The 19,489-nt window shown below is 45.2% G+C and overlaps 1 protein-coding gene across 11 annotated transcripts in view; it reads right to left on the bottom strand.

Moving 5' to 3' along the window:
• The window catches only part of eya4 (EYA transcriptional coactivator and phosphatase 4), a 535,797-nt gene that overhangs the window by 429,334 nt on the left and 86,974 nt on the right, over positions 1 to 19,489 (bottom strand). The gene's annotated exons all lie outside the window — the stretch shown is intronic.

Below are 19,489 nucleotides of genomic sequence, written 5' to 3'. Positions count from 1 at the left end.
ATGTCCTTCAAATTCTTAATACTGCAAAAAACAGGCCTGCTTTTATCAATGAAATTTGGTACTGCTGTTTTTGAGGTGGTGTCACCGCCTGAGTGTTGATTTTACCACCAGGCGGTAGGTGCAGGCTCAAACTGCCAAATTCAGTTTTTACGTCCCAAAAATGAGTGAGCAGCGCTAAAAATTGGTGTTGCACACTCATCCTCGGGTGGGAGCTCAGGAGGCCGACTGAATTTCACAAAGGGAGGCTGCCGCCATGCTAGCTGAAACACGGGAAGAAAAGGGAAGAAAGAAAAGAAAACTCAAACTTCTCCGACACACAAACAAATTTCCCCACTGTTACAACTAATGAAAAAATGAAGAAATAAATTTTAAAAAATTTACCTGGCTCTCAGCGATTCCACCCAAGTTCCACTGTTAAACTACCACATTTTTCAGGCTATACGGCCGCCTGCCAGTACAGTAGCTGTACAAAGCAAATATCGCGACAGAGGCGTCGTGCACTGGGTGACGTCACCACGCGGGTGGCATTAGCCGGCACAGCGTTGCCTCTTGGCCCCTCTGCCAAAGAGTCGACTCAATTTCAGTCGGGGTGTGGACACCGCTTAACAACAAAGGTAAGCCTTTGCTGCCCGTTTGCCGTAACGGGCGGCGTACACAACCCAATTTTGACCCCAAAAAGTACAAAACAAGACATTTTTAACAATAAATTAAGTATTTAAAATCCTGCTAAATAAGGTAAATTTATTTTTAGACTCTTTAAAATATGTAAATTTAGTATTCAAAAAATTCCATTTTTATTAAGTTGAAATATGTGATTTGTTTTTTAAAAAGTTATTTTCAGTGTTTGTGTTTTTGCGGGTATTCACATTCATACTAAGGATACTTGTGGGCCAGGACATACATGATTGTTCCTCCTGGTCCCATAAAAACCTTGCGACCCACTCTTGGACCTTACGCACCCAACCGTCTCCCCACCCCATGATAGCTTGGCCTTCTCTTTTGAGTTGAAATAGCTGGCTCAGTTTAGGGATTTTCTGACCCTTCTCTGATCAGTGAGATTGCCTGTCAGATTTAAATGGTTTGGCTCTCTTGCTGGTGACATTGGGCGGGCATCCCGATTGCTCTGTCTACGCGATGAGAATTGGGCAGATAATTGAAGGAGTGGGCGATTGAGAGTATTAGTTTTTGGCCTGCATATTGTGTTTTGGCCCCATACTTTTCTATATCTTCAGACTGTTCAGACTAAACTTGTTCAGAACTTTAGCATCCATTTGAACCCGAGTTGAGCTTTAAACCCCACATCCTATCAAAACCTTCAATCCAGCTCCCAAACCCATGACCTCTATTACCTAGAAGGACAAGGGCAGCAGGTATATGGGAATACTGTTATGTATACAACCCTATGTAACCTGCACACTACTGCCACCAGAGGGCATAACTGTTGGAGTCCCAAGGGATGCCAGCATCCTTTGAGAGCACTGTATATAAGCAGGCCTCCCATGCTGTACCAGTACTCTGGAGTTAGAATAAAGAGACTAAGGTCACACTTACTCACGTCTACAGTACTCAGTCACATTGCTTTATTCAAGACATAACAACTGGCAACGAGATAATAAACCATCACGTAAAAATGCAGAGAACTGTTGGCATCCTGGCGAAATTCTCAGAAGGGGTCGATTGGGAGGCCTTCGTGGAGTGACTCAACCAATACTTCGTGGCCAACGAGCTGGAAGAGAGTGTGAACGCTGCCAAACGAAGGGTGATCCTCCTCACTGTCTGCGGGGCAACAACCTATGGCCTCATTAAGAATTTTCTTGCTCCGTTGAAACCAACAACCAAATTGTATGAAGAACTGTGTATGCTGGTCCAGGAGCACCTAAATGCGAAGGAGAGCATTCTGATGGCAAGGTATCGATTTTACAAATATCAATGGTCTGAAGGCCAGGAAGTGGCAAGCTACGTCGCCGAACTAAGGCGCCTTGCAGGACATTGCAAATTCAATGGATTCCTGGAGCAAATGCTAAGAGGCATTTTTGTGCTTGGCATTGGCCATGAGGTTATCCTTCTCAAACTGTTGGCTGTTGAAATACTGAACCTGAGCAAAGCCATAAAGATAGCCCAGGCATTTATGTCCACCAGCGATAACACCAAACAAATTTCACAGCATAAAGATGCATCGGCAAGTAATGTACACAAAGTAACGTCGTTTTCAGGCAGGAATGCATATGGCAGAATGTACATGCCTGCAACTGCATGACCTCAGATGACCCTTGGTCCGCCATCAAGCGTTAATGCGAGGCAATTGACACCTTGTTGGCGCTGCAGAGGTGATCATCGAGCCCATTAATGCCGCTTCAAACACTATGTGTGCAAGGGCTGTGGAACAATGGGACACCTCCAGCGAATGTGCAGACGAGCTGCAAACACTGCAAACAACCACGTTGCAGAGGAAGACCGATCCATGGCTGATCAAACTGAACTAGAGACTCAAACCGAGGAGGCAGAAGTGTATGGGGCACATACCTTCACCACGAAATGTCCACCGATTATGTTAAAAGTTGAAGTAAACGGAATTCCAGTATCCATGGAATTGGATACGGGCGCGAGTCAGTCCATCATGAGCAAAAAGGCCTTCGACAGGCTGTGGTGCAACAAGGCACACAGGCCCAAGCTGAGCCCCAGTCATACTAAGCTGAGAACTTACACAAAAGAGCTGATCCCTGTAATTGGCAGCGCAGCAGTAAAAGTCTCCTATGATGGAGCAGTGCACGAACTCCCACTATGGATTGTACCAGGAGATGGCCCCACACTGTTCGGCAGAAGCTGGCTGGGAAAAATCCGCTGTAACTGGGACGACATCCGAGCACTTTCGTCCGTCAATGACGCCTCATGTGCCCAGGTTCTGAGCCAGGCATTGGAAGTTTCTCAGGGGCAAAGGTGCAGATCCACTTGATTCCCGGTACACGATCCATCCACCACAAGGCACGGGCGGTGCCATATATGATGCGAGAGAAAGTGGAGATCGAGCTAGGCAGGCTGCAACAAGAGAGCATCATCGCGCCAGTGGAATTCAACGAATGGGCCAGTCCGATTGTTCCGGTTCTCAACGTCGATGGCACGGTCAGAATTTGTGGGGACTATAAAGTAACGATTAACCATTTTTCGCAGCAGGACCAGTACCCTCTACCCAAGGCAGACGACCTGTTTGCGAAGCTGGCAGGAGGGAAGACATTCACCAAGTTGGATCTGACCTCGGCCTACATGAAGCAGGAGCTGGCGGGATCTTCGAAAGGTCTCGCCTACATCAACACACACAAAGGTCTGTTCATCTACAATAGATGCCTGTTTGGGATTCGATCGGCCGCGGCTATTTTTCAAAGGAACATGGAGAGGCTGCTAAAGTAAGTTCCGCGCACCGTGGTTTTCCAGGACGACATATTGATCACAGGTCGGGACACCATCGAACACTTGAAGAACCTGGAAGAGGTTCTAAGTCGGCTGGATCGTGTGGGACTCAGGTTGAAACGCTCGAAGTGTGTTTTCCTGGCACCAGAGGTCAAGTTCTTAGGAAGAAGAATCGCGGCAGACGGCATCAGACTCACCGATGCCAAGACGGAAGCCATCAAGAACATGCTGAGACCACAGAACGTGATGGAGCTGTGGTCGTTCCTCGGACTCCTCAATTATTTTGGTAATTTCCTACCCGGGTTAAGCATGTTGCTCGAACCTCTACATGTGTTGCTACGCAAGGGAGATGACTAGGTATGGGGGAAATCACAAGAGACAGCTTTTGAGAAAGCCCAAAATCTGTTATGTTCCAACAAACTGCTTGTTCTGTATCATCCTTGTAAATGTTTAGTGCTAGCTTGCGATGTGTCTTCGTACAGGGTCGGGTGTGTGTTACAACAAACAAACTAATCGGGAACATTGCAACCGGTCGCTTATGCATCCAGGAGTTTGTCCAAGGCCAAAAGGCCCTACAGCATGATTGATGGGGTAAAGAAAATGCATTAGTATCTGTTTGGGCTTAAGTTCGAGTTGGAAACTGACCATTAGCCGCTATTCTCAGAGAGCAAAGGCATCAATACCAATGTCTCTGCTCGCATCCAAAGATGGGCGCTCACGCTGTCTGCATATAACTATGTAATTCGCCACAGGCCAGGCACAGAGAACTGCGCTGACGCCCTCAGTCGGCTACCATTGCTCACCATCGGGGTGGAAATGGCACAGCCTGCAGACTTGCTCTTGGTGATGGATGCATTTGAAAATAAAAAGTCACCTGTTACGGCCCGCCAGATCACGACCAGGATCAGCCAGGATCCCTTACTTTCCCTTGTAAAAAGCTGTGTCCTCCATGGGAGCTGGACCAGCATCCCTGCGGAGATGCATGAAGAGATCAAGCCGTTCCAGAGGCACAAAGACAAAATGTCCATACAGGCAGACTGTCTTTTATGGGGTAATCGCTGGTTTTGCCTAAGAAAGGATGGGAAACGTTTATACGCGACCTACACAGTACCCACCCAGGCATAGTAATGATGAAAGCTATAGCCAGATCCCATGTGTGGTGGCCCGGCATGGACTCAGATTTGGAGTCTTGCGTGCGCCAATGCATCACTTGCTCTCAACTGAGCAATGCACCCAGGGAGGCGCCGCTAAGTTTGTGATCATGGCCCTCCAAACCGTGGTCCAGGATCCACATTTACTTTGCTCGCCCATTTCTAGGCAAAATGTTTTTGGTTGTTGTGAATGCTTATTCAAAATGGATTGTGTGTGTAATAACGTCTGTAAATACATCCACTGCCACCATCGAAAGCCTACTAGCCCAATGGGCCGTGCTTCACCAGCGCTGAATTCAAGGAATTCATGACCTGCAATGGAATCAAGCATGTCACATCTGCCCCGTTCAAGCCCGCATCTAACGGCCAGGCAGAACAAAGCTTGAAACGCATGTCGGACGGCTCTCTGCAGACCCGTCTGTCCCGAGTCCTGCTCAGCTACCGCACAAGACCCCACTCGCTCACCGGTGTTCCCCCAGCCGAGCTGCTCATGAAAAGGGCGCTCAAAACAAGGCTCTCTCTAGTCCACCCTGATCTCCAGGATCACATCGAGGGCAGGCGGCATCAACAAAGCATGTACCATGATCGCGCAAATTTGTCACGCGATATTGAAGTCAATGACCCTGTATTTGTACTCAACTATGGACATGATCCCAAATGGCTTGCTGGCATTGTCATAGCCAAAGAAGGGAGTAGAGTTTTTCAGGTCAAACTCGCAAATGGACTAACTTGCAGAAAGCATTTGGACCAAACAAAACTGTGATTCGCAGACTGCCACGAGCAACCTGAAGAGGACACCACCAACTTCGACCCCCCGACACACACACAAGTGGCAACCGACATCACGGTTGACCACGAAGCTGAACTCATCATCCCCAGCAGTCCACCAAGGCCAGCTGTGCAGCAGCCCAGCGAAGGCCCAACCAACTCACCTGCCCTGCATTTGTACCGAGACGATCGACTAGGGAGCGGAAAGTCCCAGATCGTCTCACCCTGTAAATAAGTGTACTATCGACTTTGGGAGGAAGTGATGTTATGTATGCAACCCTATGTAACCTGCACACTACCGCCACTAGAGGGCATATCTGTTGGAGTCCCAAGGGATCCCAGCATCCCTTGGGAGCACTGTATATAAGCAGGTCTCCCATGCTATGCCAGTACTCTGGAGTTAGAATAAAGAGACTAAGGTCACGCTTACTCACGTCTACACTACTCAGTTACATTGCTTTATTCAAGACATAACAAATACTATCACCTCCAAGTTGCTCTCCAAGTCACACACCATTTTGACTTGGAAATATATCACCATTCCTTCATTGTCGCTGGGTCAAAATCCTGGAACTCCCTCCCTAACAGCACTGTGGGAGTACCGTCACCACAAGGACTTCAGCGGTTCAAGATGGCAGCTCATGACCATCTTCTCAAGGGCAATTAGGGATTGGCAATAAATGCTGGCCTTGCCAATGATGCTCACATGCCATGAACGAATTTTTAAAATCCTATCCACCCCTACCTTCACCGCTGAAACACTTAAACATTCCTTTGTCACCTCCAGCTTCGACTGCTCTAATGCTTACCTTACTGCCTTCCTATTCTCTATTAAGTCCCGCTTGTCTGTTGGCCTTCCCTATTGACTAACACTGGCTCCTCACTCACTACCTCCAAATAAAAGGTGTTGTTATGGGAACCCGTATGGGTCCTAGCTATGCCTGCCTTTTCGTGGGATACGTGAAAAATTCTTTGTTCCAGTCCTACTCATGTCTCCCCCCTCACCTTTGTTTCTGATATGTATTGATATGACTGTATTGGTGGACTTCCTGCTCTATCGCCAAACTGGAAAATTTCAGAAACTATGCTTTCAAGTTCCACCCCGCCCCCCTCGCCTTCACATTGTTCATCTCCAATTCTTCCCTTTCCTTCCTCAACTTCTGGGGATAGGTTGTCGACGGAAATCTACTACAAACCCACAGATTCTCACAGCTACCTTGATTACACTTTCTTCCACCCTGCTTCTTGTAAGGACTCTATTCTATTCTCCCAATTTCTCTATTGTATCTGTTCTGACAATGCTACCTTCCATAACAGTGCTTCCAATATGTTTCCCTTTTTCATCAATCGAGGATTCCCCTCCACCATGGTTAACATGGCTCTCGACTGTGATGGTTCCATTTCCCGCACTTCTGTTCTCACCCCTTCCCCTCCCTCCCAGACCACAATAGTGTCCTGCTTGTCCTCACCTTCCACCCCACCAGCCTCCACATTGAACGGATCATCCTCCGCCATTTCCGCCAGCTCCAGCATGATGCCACCACCAAACATATCTTCTCCACCCACTCCCATTTCAGCATTCCAAAGGGACCATTCTCTTCGCGACATACTGGTCCACTCTTCAATCACCCCCAACACCCCCTCCCCAACTCACATGACCTTCCATGTAAATGCAGGAGATGCAACATCTACCCTTTTACCTCCTCCCTTCCCACCATCCAGGGCCCCAAACACTCTTTCCAGGTGAAACAGTGATTTACTTATACTTCTTTCAACTTAGTATACTGTATTCGCTGTTCACAATGCAGTCTCCTCTACATTGCAGATTGGGTGATCGCTTTGCTGAACATCTCTATTCAGTCCACAAGCGTGACCCTGAGCTCCCGGTCACTTGTCATTTTAATTCTAATTCCCTCTCTGACCGCTCTGTCCCTGGCCTCCTACAATGTTGAGTTCAACAATTTCAGATCATAACCACTGCTCCCATTTTATTGGACAGCAGCTTCTGGTAATGATTCTGCTGATGTCATTTACAGCTCCTCTACACCCATCTTTTGTTTCTTTACTTGCCTCGTTGCCACCCCTCTTCGCTTTGCACCATCATCCCTTTTGTTATTTAATCTCTCCTGCCTTCCACCCTATCACAGACCTTCCCTTTTGTTCTTTCCTCCCCTTCCCCCGTTCCCTGCCTCTGTACTTGCTTAAAACCTGTTACATCTCTAACTTACGCCAGTTCTGATGAAAGATCATCGACCTGAAATGTTAACTCTGTTTTTCTCTCTCCACATATGCTGCCTGACCTGCTGAGTATTTCCAGCATTTTCAGTCATCTAACCTTTACTCACTTAATTTATTCACTTGAAATCATATCTCTGGAAAAAGTATCCACTTTTCTGACCTGTTGAATAAACCAAACATCACACTTCAGCAGAAATGTTTCTTTCTGGAGGAGTTACATTTGTTGTGGTACAATCTGCATTCTGTTTAGCTGTAAACATTACCTCATGGCAAATCTGTATACAATATAATGGTTTAGTGGAAAATCATCATTGGCATAAACCAATCTGCTTAGAATAGTTTCAAATGATATTTCCACTTCCTATTACGTTATTACAAGAGATAATTATTTGAGGGTAGATGTTGTGAGACTCCATCCCAGGTGTGGAGTCTCGTTGACGGAAGCCCAGATCGGCAAGTTGGACACGGAGGTTAATGCAACTAATTCACTGAACTCCTGATTTTCCGGGAATTAATTTTAATGTGAATTAGGCTTTCTGATGAATGCTCACGTCAAGCGAGACACTGTGCTCTTTGAAAATTTATTCTTTGAAGCCTTGAGTATAGCATCAAGTCTTCATTCCTCCAAAATTAACACTTGCATGAAAGCATGTTATTCACACAATCCATACATGCACACTAAGACCGGAATCTTACCAGTCCTGCGAGTGCAAGTTTGGAGGCGAGTCTGCTGGCAAAACGGCGTTGATTGATAGTGGGGTGGAAGTCCACTCTGAACCCGCCTCCTTGTGAATTTCCAAAGTGATGGCTTTGCTTACGGATTGGAGACCTGGCACTAAGTGACATGTCAGGCAATTGTGCTAGTTAAGAAGCTGCTTAAAGGTTCACGTCGCTCGGGTATCATGTCAGGTAAGTGTGTCGGGTTCTCAACAACTCTGGATTTGTTTGACTAGTTGACAGCTGCAGAAGTGGTATAAAAGTTACCATTTCACAGCTGTGTAATTTCCAATCAAAGAAGCTGGAGCCTTCAGGATTTGGAATACATTTTATGCTTTATGGAGGTTTGAAGTGTTTTCACTGAACTCTCTATCCAGTGTCACCTCCTTGGAGCAACCTCTCTCACCACTGACAGATCGCTTCTGTCATCGCAACTTCAGCTGCCATCAATTCCATTAGCATCGGTGCCCCTGAAAAGATCTTACCATGGTCCTCCGAATCCCACCAACATCACTAGGCACACCAGCAGTACCAACAACACCAACCTTCTCCGCATTCACCTGATGCTACACAGGACACAGGGCATCTGCACCCGACCACATTGTTGCCAGGGACGTTATGGCCAAATTTACTTCACTTGACACTGTACACTCTGGCTGCCACATGATGCACCAGGTTGGCATCACCCCACACCAAGACCATTGTGGGGGGTACCATTATGTCCCATCATTCACTGCAACTCACTAAGCCACTTCCAAAGGTGCAGATTTGTCCAAGAAGGCAAAGTGTTGAAAATATAGATTTCAAAGTTTGACAAGACATTAGCAGAAACTTTACATCAGCATTGTCAATGACACCCACGTGCCTACCCTTGTGGTGTTGTTAGTTGATATAATTTGACCACGATGAGTGTGAGGAGTGGCTAGTGCGATGGGGATGTGATAATGTAGATAGAGAGAGAGTGATGGGTGGAGGTGCAAGGTAAGTTGGTGTGAGTAAGGATGTGCAGAAGTAGGATAGGGAAGGCAGAGTGATGGGGATGCGTTGAGTGGTACAGCAGGATGAAGTTGAGTGTAGCTTTGCAGTAAATGTTTGTATCCACTGAGATCATTGAAAGGTTTGGGCCACTGCAGCCAGGTCCTCCTGATGACATCCCTGCTTCTGCCCTCCTGTGCAATGTGCAACCAAGCTGCGTTGTTGCCTTGGGGAGGTCTCTTCTGTCCATTGGAAGGGAAGAGAACCTCCCTGCGTGCTGTGACTCCCTCCATAAGCATCTGGAAGGAGTCATGGGAGCAGTGCTTTCAGCACCTCAATGCTGTAGAACACTGACGGCGTGGGGCCAAAATTCAGGGTTTCAAAGAGACCCGTTAATTGCCTGTTTGCGGCAGCCATTCCTAAAAATCGAATGGCCAGCACTTTGGGGTCAACAGGCTGACCTGACCTAAATTCAGGTCGGGGATTTTTCGGCCTAAACCCCATGCCGCCCAAGTGGTATCACCGCCAATAAAATCAAAAAAACAATAAAAATATTTACCCAGCGATTTTCACCTCACTCCAATCGATCCCCCGTCGTGCGGTGCCCCTGACAGGTTTCTCTATCGGTTCCCCTCTGCAGAGTGACTGTGGGCCAGCAGTGCGGCTGCCCTTAAAGGGGAGGGCTCACTGCATCGGCCGCAGTGCAAGAATTTTTGCCGGCCGACTTGCCGATGGGGCGGCAAAATATTGGCCCCAGGTTTGGCCGGGCCGCCAAGCTACACTCAACTTCATCCTGCTGTGCCACTCAACACATCGCCACTCTTGGGTGCCAGGTCACTGGCCCAGCCAAAACCCTTCCTGGTGGCTCAGTGGCCAAAGTTAAAAAATGATCACATCGCTCCACTTTAACGGAGGGGAGATAGCGTGGTGACGCTGTAACATCACCACGCTGATTGACAGTGGCGGGCGGGCCTTCTGACCTATTTTCAGCCAGTCAGCCTGGCTTTGAGTCTAAGGTCTGCCCCCCATTATGATTCATTTCCTGTAGGGCTTTGAAAACAATTCAAAGTCCTGAAAAGGGATCTACTCACTGCACTAAGAGTTCCAGCGATGAGTAACAGCTGAAAACTCATAAGGAAAAATCATGTCGAAGGCCCCGGTCAACACAGCTGCGGGCTCAGGGCTCGCCAAGGACGTTGTCCGGCTTGGACCCGCGAAGACTAGTAAAATCTAGCCCTAAATATCTGATTGCTCTCTCACTGGCTAATGTCAGGTGTGGCTCAGTGGATAGCACACTCACCTCTGAGTCGGAAGGCTGTGGGTTTAAATCCCACTCCAGAAACTTGAGCACATAAATCTAGGCTGACATTCCAGTGCAGTGCTGAGGGAGTGCTACACTGTCAGAGGTGCCATCTTTCGGATGAGATGTTAAATCGAGGCCCTGCCTGCTCTCTCAGGTGGACGTAAAAGATTCCATGGCACTATTTTGAAGAAGAGCAGGGGAGTTATCTCTGGTGTCCTGGTTAATATTTATCCCTCAATCAACATAACAAAAACAGATTATCTGGTCATTATCACATTGCTGTTTGCAAGTTGACTGCTGTGTTTCCCACATTACAATAATGACTACTCTTCAAAACTACTTAATTGACTGTAAAAGCACTTTAAGATGTCTGGTGATCATGAAAGGTGCTATATAAATGCAAGTTCTTTCTTTCTTACACTTGGTACACTCAATTATGACCAATTTCTTATTCACAACTGAGTGTTTTTTGGAAACCAGTGAAGAGGGACGTAATCGGAGCCCAGGAGAGGCCTGAGTTTGGGACCCAGAACAGGCGAGGGCTCAGGGGCAGCACGGACCAGCCCACACTGCGATATGTGAGCGCACTAAGTCCGTGCAGCAGAGCTCGTCTCCAGTCGACTTGGTTAATCCTTGCTACTGGACCAAGACCTAGCTCTGTCAAGCCTGTGTGGCGGCTGGTGTGCAACGGTCCCTACACGTTAAAAAAATCCAAGCATAGGCATCTTCCACCCTTCAAGATTTAGTTTGGACCTGGAATTTTAGGTCCATCATTGAAACATCTGTGAACTTTTTGACGTGGAAGCAAGTCATCCTCGATTCGAGGGACTGCCTATGATGATGATGATGGAAACCAGTCAGTCACATAACTACTCACCAAAATAACTTGGATCAATATCTAGTCAGAAACTTCAAATAGATTATGTTACTGCAAAATAAAAACTGTATTTATCAACAAAGTTCTACAAATAACATAACTAATTACATTTATTTTTTATTAAGATACATTCATTCTGAAATAAATATTTTGAAATATTCCTATATATATATATTATCAACCTCTGCCAACAATTGTTTCACTGTTGAGGATGCCTGTTTTTATTATATCCTTCCTAAAGCTTGTAGTTACTGTCATTGCTGAGTTAACACCTGTATCTGAATGGCGGCAGATTAGGAAAAGGGGAGGTGCAGCGAGACCTGGGTGTCATGGTACATCAGTCATTGAAAGTTGGCATGCAGGTTCAGCAGGCGATGAAGAAGGCAAATGGTATGTTGGCCTTCATAGCTAGGGGATTTGAGTATAGGAGCAGGGAGGTCTTACTGCAGTTGTACAGGGCCTTGGTGAGGCCTCACCTGGAATATTGCATTCAGTTTTGGTCTCCTAATCTGAGGAAGGATGTTCTTGCTATTGAGGGAGTGCAGCGAAGGTTCACCAGACTGATTCCCGGGATGGCAGGACTGACACATGAGGAAAGACTGTATCGACTGGGCCTGTATTCACTAGAGTTTAGAAGGATGAGAGGGGATCTCATAGAAACATACAAAATTCTGACGGGACTGGACAGGTTAGATGCAGGAAGAATGTTCCCGATGTTGGGAAAGTCCAGAACCAGGGAATATAGTCTAAGGATAAGGGGTAAGCCATTTAGGACTGAGATGAGGAGGAACTTCTTCACTCAGAGAGTTGGTAACCTGTGGCATTCCCTGCCGCAGAGAGTTGTAGATGTCAGTTCATTGGATATATTCAAGAGTGAGTTAGATATGGCCCTTACGGCTAAAGGGATCAAGGGGTATGGAGAGAAAGCAGGAAAGGGGTAGTGAGGTGAATGATCAGCCATGATCTTATTGAATGGTGGTGCAGGATCGTAGGGCTGAATGGCCTACTCCTGCACCTATTTTCTATGTTTCTATATAATGTAGAGTAGCCATACTCACAAGGTACAGGGCTACTCATGACCCATCAACCACTCACATATGACTCTCAGCAGAGTTGTCACTCCCTGTACTATTTGGTTTTAGTGTACGGTTAACTCGATTAGTAGGATTTTGTGAAGTCGAGAGTCAGCACAATTCCCCTTCATTTTCTTGGTCAGAAAACAAGGGTAAACTATTAGACGATATTGCTGTCCCAACATACATACCACACAAGTGATAGAGAACCTGGCAACTCCCCTATTGCGACGAGACGGAAATCAGGACCTCACTGTGTTAATAATTATTGGTACAAGTTGAACCTCCCTTATCTGGCACCCTCGGGACCTTGCCTGTGCTGGATAAGGAATTTTGCCAGATGAGGGGATGTCACGTGTTCTACTGTATTTTACAACTGCTAGTCCCCAGCCCCAGCCAGCCAGCCAGCCCCGATACAGAAACCCCCAACTCCATGGTCCACCGCTGCCCCCCCAACCCCTCTCAACCCCCAACCATGATCTCCAAGACTCATTGAAAGTAATGAAGAGGTATTTTCTTTTTGTTTGGCACAGTACTGAGGGCAGTGGGGAGCGGAGGGGAGGAGCGGGCAGCCCACCGGCTCGACCCCAGAGGGAACGCCGACGGCAGTAGGGAATAAAATAATTTATCAAGCTTTTATTTATAATTTAATTCAAAATAGAATTATTAGTCGTACAGGTTGAACCTCTCTTCCCCAGCCCCCCCCCCGCACCCCGCCGACTTGAATACCCACCCTCAAGGCCACTTAGGCAATCAATGCCTTCAGAATCGGACCGAGGAAGGAGTCTCTGCCTTCAGGAGATCAGAGAATATTGGTGAGTACAAAAAAAATTTATCTGCGCATGCGCCACCCGGCAGCCGGGAATGGTGCCGGACGAGGGGTGGTGCTGGATAAGAGAGTCCCGGATAAGAGAGGTTCAACCTGTACTGAGCTGTACCACTCATTCTATAGTATAAGTGCATTAGTCAATTCCTCAGTGTAGTTCTCCTGCAGGGCACTGTTTTGCATCATGGTCCTTGTTAAAACATTGTAGAGGACAGTCAATAGATGGTATATCCATGTAATATAGCAACCCTTATATTCACAACACCACCCTGAATTTCCATAGGAATTGTCCCCATCTCTCCCTGTAACTTCAGCAGGATACAAGAGAAACAGCATAAGTGGCAGAAAATAGAAAGAGCTTTTGGTCACCTGTCCCAATATTTCCATATGTGGCTCTGTATCAAATTTTGTTTGAAAACGCTCCTGTAAAGCACTTTGGAATATTCTACTACGTTAAAGGTGCTATATAAATGCAAATTGTTGTTTCACTCGATGTTCCACTGATCTTCCACTGAAGTTACGGCAGGAGATCGGGACAATCCCTGTGGAAATTCAAGGGCCATAAGGCTTGAGTCTAGCGAAATACATGTAGCAAGAAATTGATTCATCTTCAAGTTTGGAACACTGATGTTCTTTTATATTAAGTTAAAACTAAAGTGAGCCATCTGGTGATACCATGAGAAACAGATGTAGGCCTTTTGGCCACTCGAGCCTGCTCCGCCATTCAATGAGATCATGGCTGAGCTTCTACCTCAACTCCACTTGCCTGCACTATGCCCATATCCCTTGATTCCCTTAATATCCAAAAATCTATCGATCTCTGTCTTGAATATACTCACCGACTGAGCTTCCACAGCCCTCTGTGGTAGAGAATTCCAAAGATTCACAACACTCTGAGTGAAAAAATTTCTCCTCATTTCAGTCCTAAATGGCCGACCTCTTATTCTCAGACTGTGACCCCTGGTTCTAGACTCCCCAGCCAGGGAAAACATCCTCCCTGCTTCTATTCTGTTAAGCCCTGTAAGAATTGTGTATGTTTCAATGAGATCACCTATCATTCATCTAAAATCTAGAGAATATAGGCCTATCCTACTCAATCTCTCCTCATTGGACAATCCCCCCATCCCAGGAATCAGTCTAGTGAAACTTCATTGCACTCCCTCTGTGGCAAGTATATCCTTCCTTAGGTAAGGAGACCAAAACTGTACACAATACTCCAGGTGTGGTCTTACCAGGGCCCTATATAATTGCAGTAAGACGTCTTTACTCTTATACACAAATCCTCTTGTAATAAAGGCCAACGTACTATTTGCTTTCTTAATTGCTTGCATGTGATTCTTGTACAAGGACACCCAGGTCCCTCTGAACACCAACATTTCCCAATCTCGTACCATTTAAAAAATACTCTGCGTTTCTATTTTTGCGTTTCTGTAATATCAGAATATACTCTGATTCCTACCAAGGTGGATAAAGTCACAAATCTCTCCATGAATTAGTGTTGTACCTAAACTAAACATTATCTTATCTACTGCCCCACTAAAAGGGGCTGGTGTGGTGGGGGAGGGATATATATTACCCAATATCATAAAAAGAACAATTAATTATGACAAATCCTGAGATTTTACTGACAGGTCAATTAGCTGGATCTACCAATAATGCAGGCTTATTTATTTGATTAATTTGTAAACAAAATTATTTTTGCTCCATATACAGAAACAAATTGCTTATTGTATGAATAAACTGATCATTTATAAAAGTAAAAAGAATGAAGTGAACTGAACATTTGCTACATAAAAACATTCTGTATGTGTTGTGATGAACCATTAGGCAAAATCATTGTTTTACACAGACTTTGTTGTAAAACGTCAGTTACTAAAATGTGTTTTGAGGCAAAGCATCTAAGATGATTGGAAAGAACAGTGAAAAATGTGGATCGTAACTTCAGCAGAATGTAAGTTTTGCTTCAGTACATCTCTGTAGTTTCTGAATTACATCACAATAATATATAAACACTGAAAGAAGGTTATATTCAATAACAATATAGAAGCACTGACAGATTAAAACAAAAATACTTTGCGACTTGATAGCATAAAATTTATATAGCAAAGTCTATTTAAGTGACTATCAATTGGATAACTCTATACATTGAATTGTAATTAAAAGCTAAAACCATTTTCTATTTTCACTTCAATTAACTAAATCATTTTAGCTTTTTCCTCCTGTTGTGAATATTGCTTTGCCTAACTTACACAAGGATAACGTCACTGCAAAACTACAGGATATCTATCATTTTTCAATCTACAAAAACACAGCAACTAAAAGCAATAATCTATTGAATACTTGTTGCTTTACGCAAATAAAAATACAAAAAGTGCTGAGTGCATAAATCCAAAGACTGAGACCCAAGTCTCACTGTTTATTCTCTTTGCATTGATTCAATTTACAAGTTTATTCAAGTTCTTTTTAACTAAGACAACATAATAGATATTTATCTTTGCAGGAAAACTGCGATGCCGCCATGTTATGGTTGCGAGCTTCATGTGGAGGTTGACTGCCCAGTGTGCACTCTGTGGAGTACCAGTAAAATAGAAAGAAAAATGTCTTTTTTAAAACAAAATTACAACAGCAATATTCCAGAAATGCCTTTTGAAACAAGAACTGTAATTGATAGAAAATGCTGGCGAGTGGAAGGACAGTTTAAAAGGCTGCAATGAATGATATGCAGGTGTGTGAGCCATGTAATTCTGAGAATCAAAAAGTGCCATATGCCACAAATAAACCTATATTCAATCCATATGTGCGGTACAAGAAACCATTTGAATATTCCACTACAGTTGAAAGTATGCAAGAAAGTGTACCACAGAAAGTTTTACCAATATTTTACTCTCGATTCTTGGTAAGTTAATGCTCCTCACAATTAAAAAGCAACAATGGGGTTAATCACTCAACAAGATTGTTCTGCACACGTGAATATGTCTATATTTGTAAAATAACTATATGGTCCTTTACAAATAGTCGAATAGTAATCGGGTAGATTTATTTTGTATAATCTAGATTCATTATTACTTTTAAAATCAAAAAATCTGCATTTCAGGTACTTTTAAAATCAGTGACAACTATACATATTTTAATCATTTAACTAGATGGATAACATCAGATCTACAGTAGCACAGTACTTTTCTTTACTGCACATTAATAATTAGGGGAATTTAAACTTATATATTACCAAAATATATAAAAGCTTCCATCCTAAATTTTGAAGACAAATTATTTTCAACAGAGTTGATTCCTCATTTGTGCTTTAATTTCCCGTAGAATTACTTAACTTCAATACATTAAATAGCAGACTATTCAAATATCAATGGAAATATATTGTATGGCAAAATCCAACTAAACTTCAGGAGGAAAGAAAACTCTTGAATGGCAAAATACCGTTGCAGTTTTGAACGTGCTCGGATTTAGACATTTATGAAGTCCACAGTGATATTTTACAGTCCAGTTACACAGTTTGAAATTTTTTACATGAATCCCTCTTAATAACCACTGCTGAAGGACAAATAACCATACACATTCAGCTTACTGAAGCTTAAAGAATGGGCACCAGGATTTTGAACTGGAATGGCCTAGAAAATGAATTGTAAAGAAAAATAAACCTCACTCTTTCTTCTTAATTTTGCCTTCTCTAGGGTAATTAGAACAAAATTAGATATTCCACAAACTAACTGAAAAGCTTCAGGTTTACAGTTATCACTCATTCTGTGCTTTTTACTCTATTAAAAATAGTATGTCAGCATTTGTCAGTTTATGTAGGATTTTTTCTGAAATGCCGCTGCATTGTTTTAATGCTCAGAGTCTTAAAAAGGCAGCAGGTGGAGGATCTTGTTTGTTAAAAGATCAGCTCTATTTTGCCACAGAAACAAAATGCTTTAGTCTTTTGTTATGATTACAACAATACCCTATTAAAGTAACAATTCAAGGTATTTTAAATGCTGAGATTAATAGAGGTTTGACTTTGATAAGAGGTGCCATTAACACTAACTGAAACTTTGGCTGGAACTTTCTGTGCCTGGGCAGGTCAGGCGTGGGAGGTCGCCATGGCGGGTCATGACCCTGTTCTTCATTCCATCCCGCCCCTCAATTCGGCTTTCCCTTGATGGCACCTATTGAGGCAGCTGGCCCTATTAAATGGCGCAGGTCTGATGATGTCATCGATGACACGTCTACAGCCGGGATACTTAAAGGAGCCATGGCCACATTGCATTTGAAGGTTCATCTAGGATAGTACAAAAACTGCTTTGCATCATTGGAGTGTTGCAAAGTGTTTTAAATGTGACTGCACAGAGTCAGAGGGCTGCACCCAGGTTTTCAGATGACTCCTGTAATGTCCTTACACACTACTATAAATTCACACGAGGCACATTCTGCAGACAAGGTCACTCTGTGACCTGAACCTTTATTCACAGGACCAAGAAGTGATGACCCTGCGTGGGACCTCCCTTTATATACCTGGATGACCAGGTGAGGAGTGTCTCCCACAAGTTCACCCCCTGTGGTCAAGGTGTGCATTTTTTAGGTGTATACAGTATGCAGTGATGTTATGAAGGTTACAGTTACATGAAGGTTACATACATGACATCACCTCCCAACCCCCTCCCGCCCACCCAGCGTCTTATGGGGTCAAAGATTAAGGCGGTCGACGCTCTCTCGTGGAGTTGGGGCTCTGGTTGTTGAGCCTTGGCATGCGTCTCTGTCACCTGTGGTGATTCCGGCTTATCCGGGCTGGCCGCAGGAACTGTGCATGCTGTTGAATGTTCTTGTTGCTCGTTCACTGGCGGTGGTGTGGGCAACATCTCATGATCTTCCTCAGGTTCCTCAGTGTCCATGCTGAACCTTTTTTTTTAAATTGGTCCAGATGCTTGCGGCATATCTGTCCATTGTTAAGTCTGACCACTATGGCCCTATTCCCCTCTTTGCCAATTACAGTACCCCAAAGCGTGATTAAGAACAAATACAGGGTCATCGATTTCTATACATCTCCCCTTTGAATTACGGTCATGGCACTCATTTTGGGACTGGCGCTTGCCCTCAACAATGTCTGACAGGACAGGATGAATGAGGAACAACTGAGTTTTAAGTGTACGTTTCATGAGTAGTTCCGTGGGCAGGACTCCCATGAGTGAATGCGGTCGGAACCTATAGGCCAGCAGGAGGCGCGATAGGCGGTATTGAAGGGAGGGTCCTTGAATCCGGAGCATGCCCTGTTTTATGATTTGGACCGCACGTTCCGCCTGGCCATTGGAGGCCGGCTTGAACGGTGCCGTCCTGACATGTTTGATGCCATTACCCGACATGAACTCCCAGAATTCATAGCTAGTGAAACACGGGCCGTTGTTGCTAACCAGGATGTCCGGTAAGCCGTGGGTCGCAAACACCGCATACAGACTCTCCACAGTGGTGGATGTCGTGCACAAATTCAAAATGATGCACTCGATCCATTTCGAGTAGGCATCAACAACAATGAGGAACATTTTTCCCATGAACGGGCCTGCATAGTCTACGTGAATACGTGACCATAGCCTGGTAGGCCAGGGCCACGGGCTGAGTGGGGCCTCCCTGGGGCATTGCCCAGCTGGGCACACGTCGTGCACCTGCGAACACAATGTTCCAGGTCTGAATCAATTCCCGGCCACCCTACATGTGACCGGGCAATGGCCTTCATTAGCACGTGCCTGGGTACTCGCTGTAGAGTTCCCTGATGAATGCTTCCCTTCCCTTCTGGGGCATGACTACCCGGCTGCCCCATAGTAGGCAGTCGGCTTGAATGGAGAGCTCATCCATCCGTCTGTGAAACGGTCTGACCTCCTCAGGGCATGCTCCGTGTGCGGGTGCCCAATCCCCAGTTAGGACACATTTCTTAATCAAGGATGGGAGGGGATCTCTGTTGGTCCAGATTTTGATCTGGCAGGCTGTGATGGGGGAGCCTGCGCAGTCAAAGGCTTCAACGGCCATGACCATCTCAGCGCTTTGCTCCGCTGCCCCCTCAGTGGTGGCCAGTGGAAGCCTGCTGAGCGCATCAGCGCAATTTTTGGTGCTTGGCCGGTGCCATACGGTGTAGTCATATGCAGCCAGCATAAGAGCCCATCGCTGTATGCGAGC

Source organism: Pristiophorus japonicus, chromosome 7 (assembly GCF_044704955.1).
Source record: "Pristiophorus japonicus isolate sPriJap1 chromosome 7, sPriJap1.hap1, whole genome shotgun sequence".
Taxonomy (NCBI): Eukaryota; Metazoa; Chordata; class Chondrichthyes; family Pristiophoridae; genus Pristiophorus; species Pristiophorus japonicus.
This window is presented reverse-complemented; position numbering and strand designations above follow the sequence as displayed.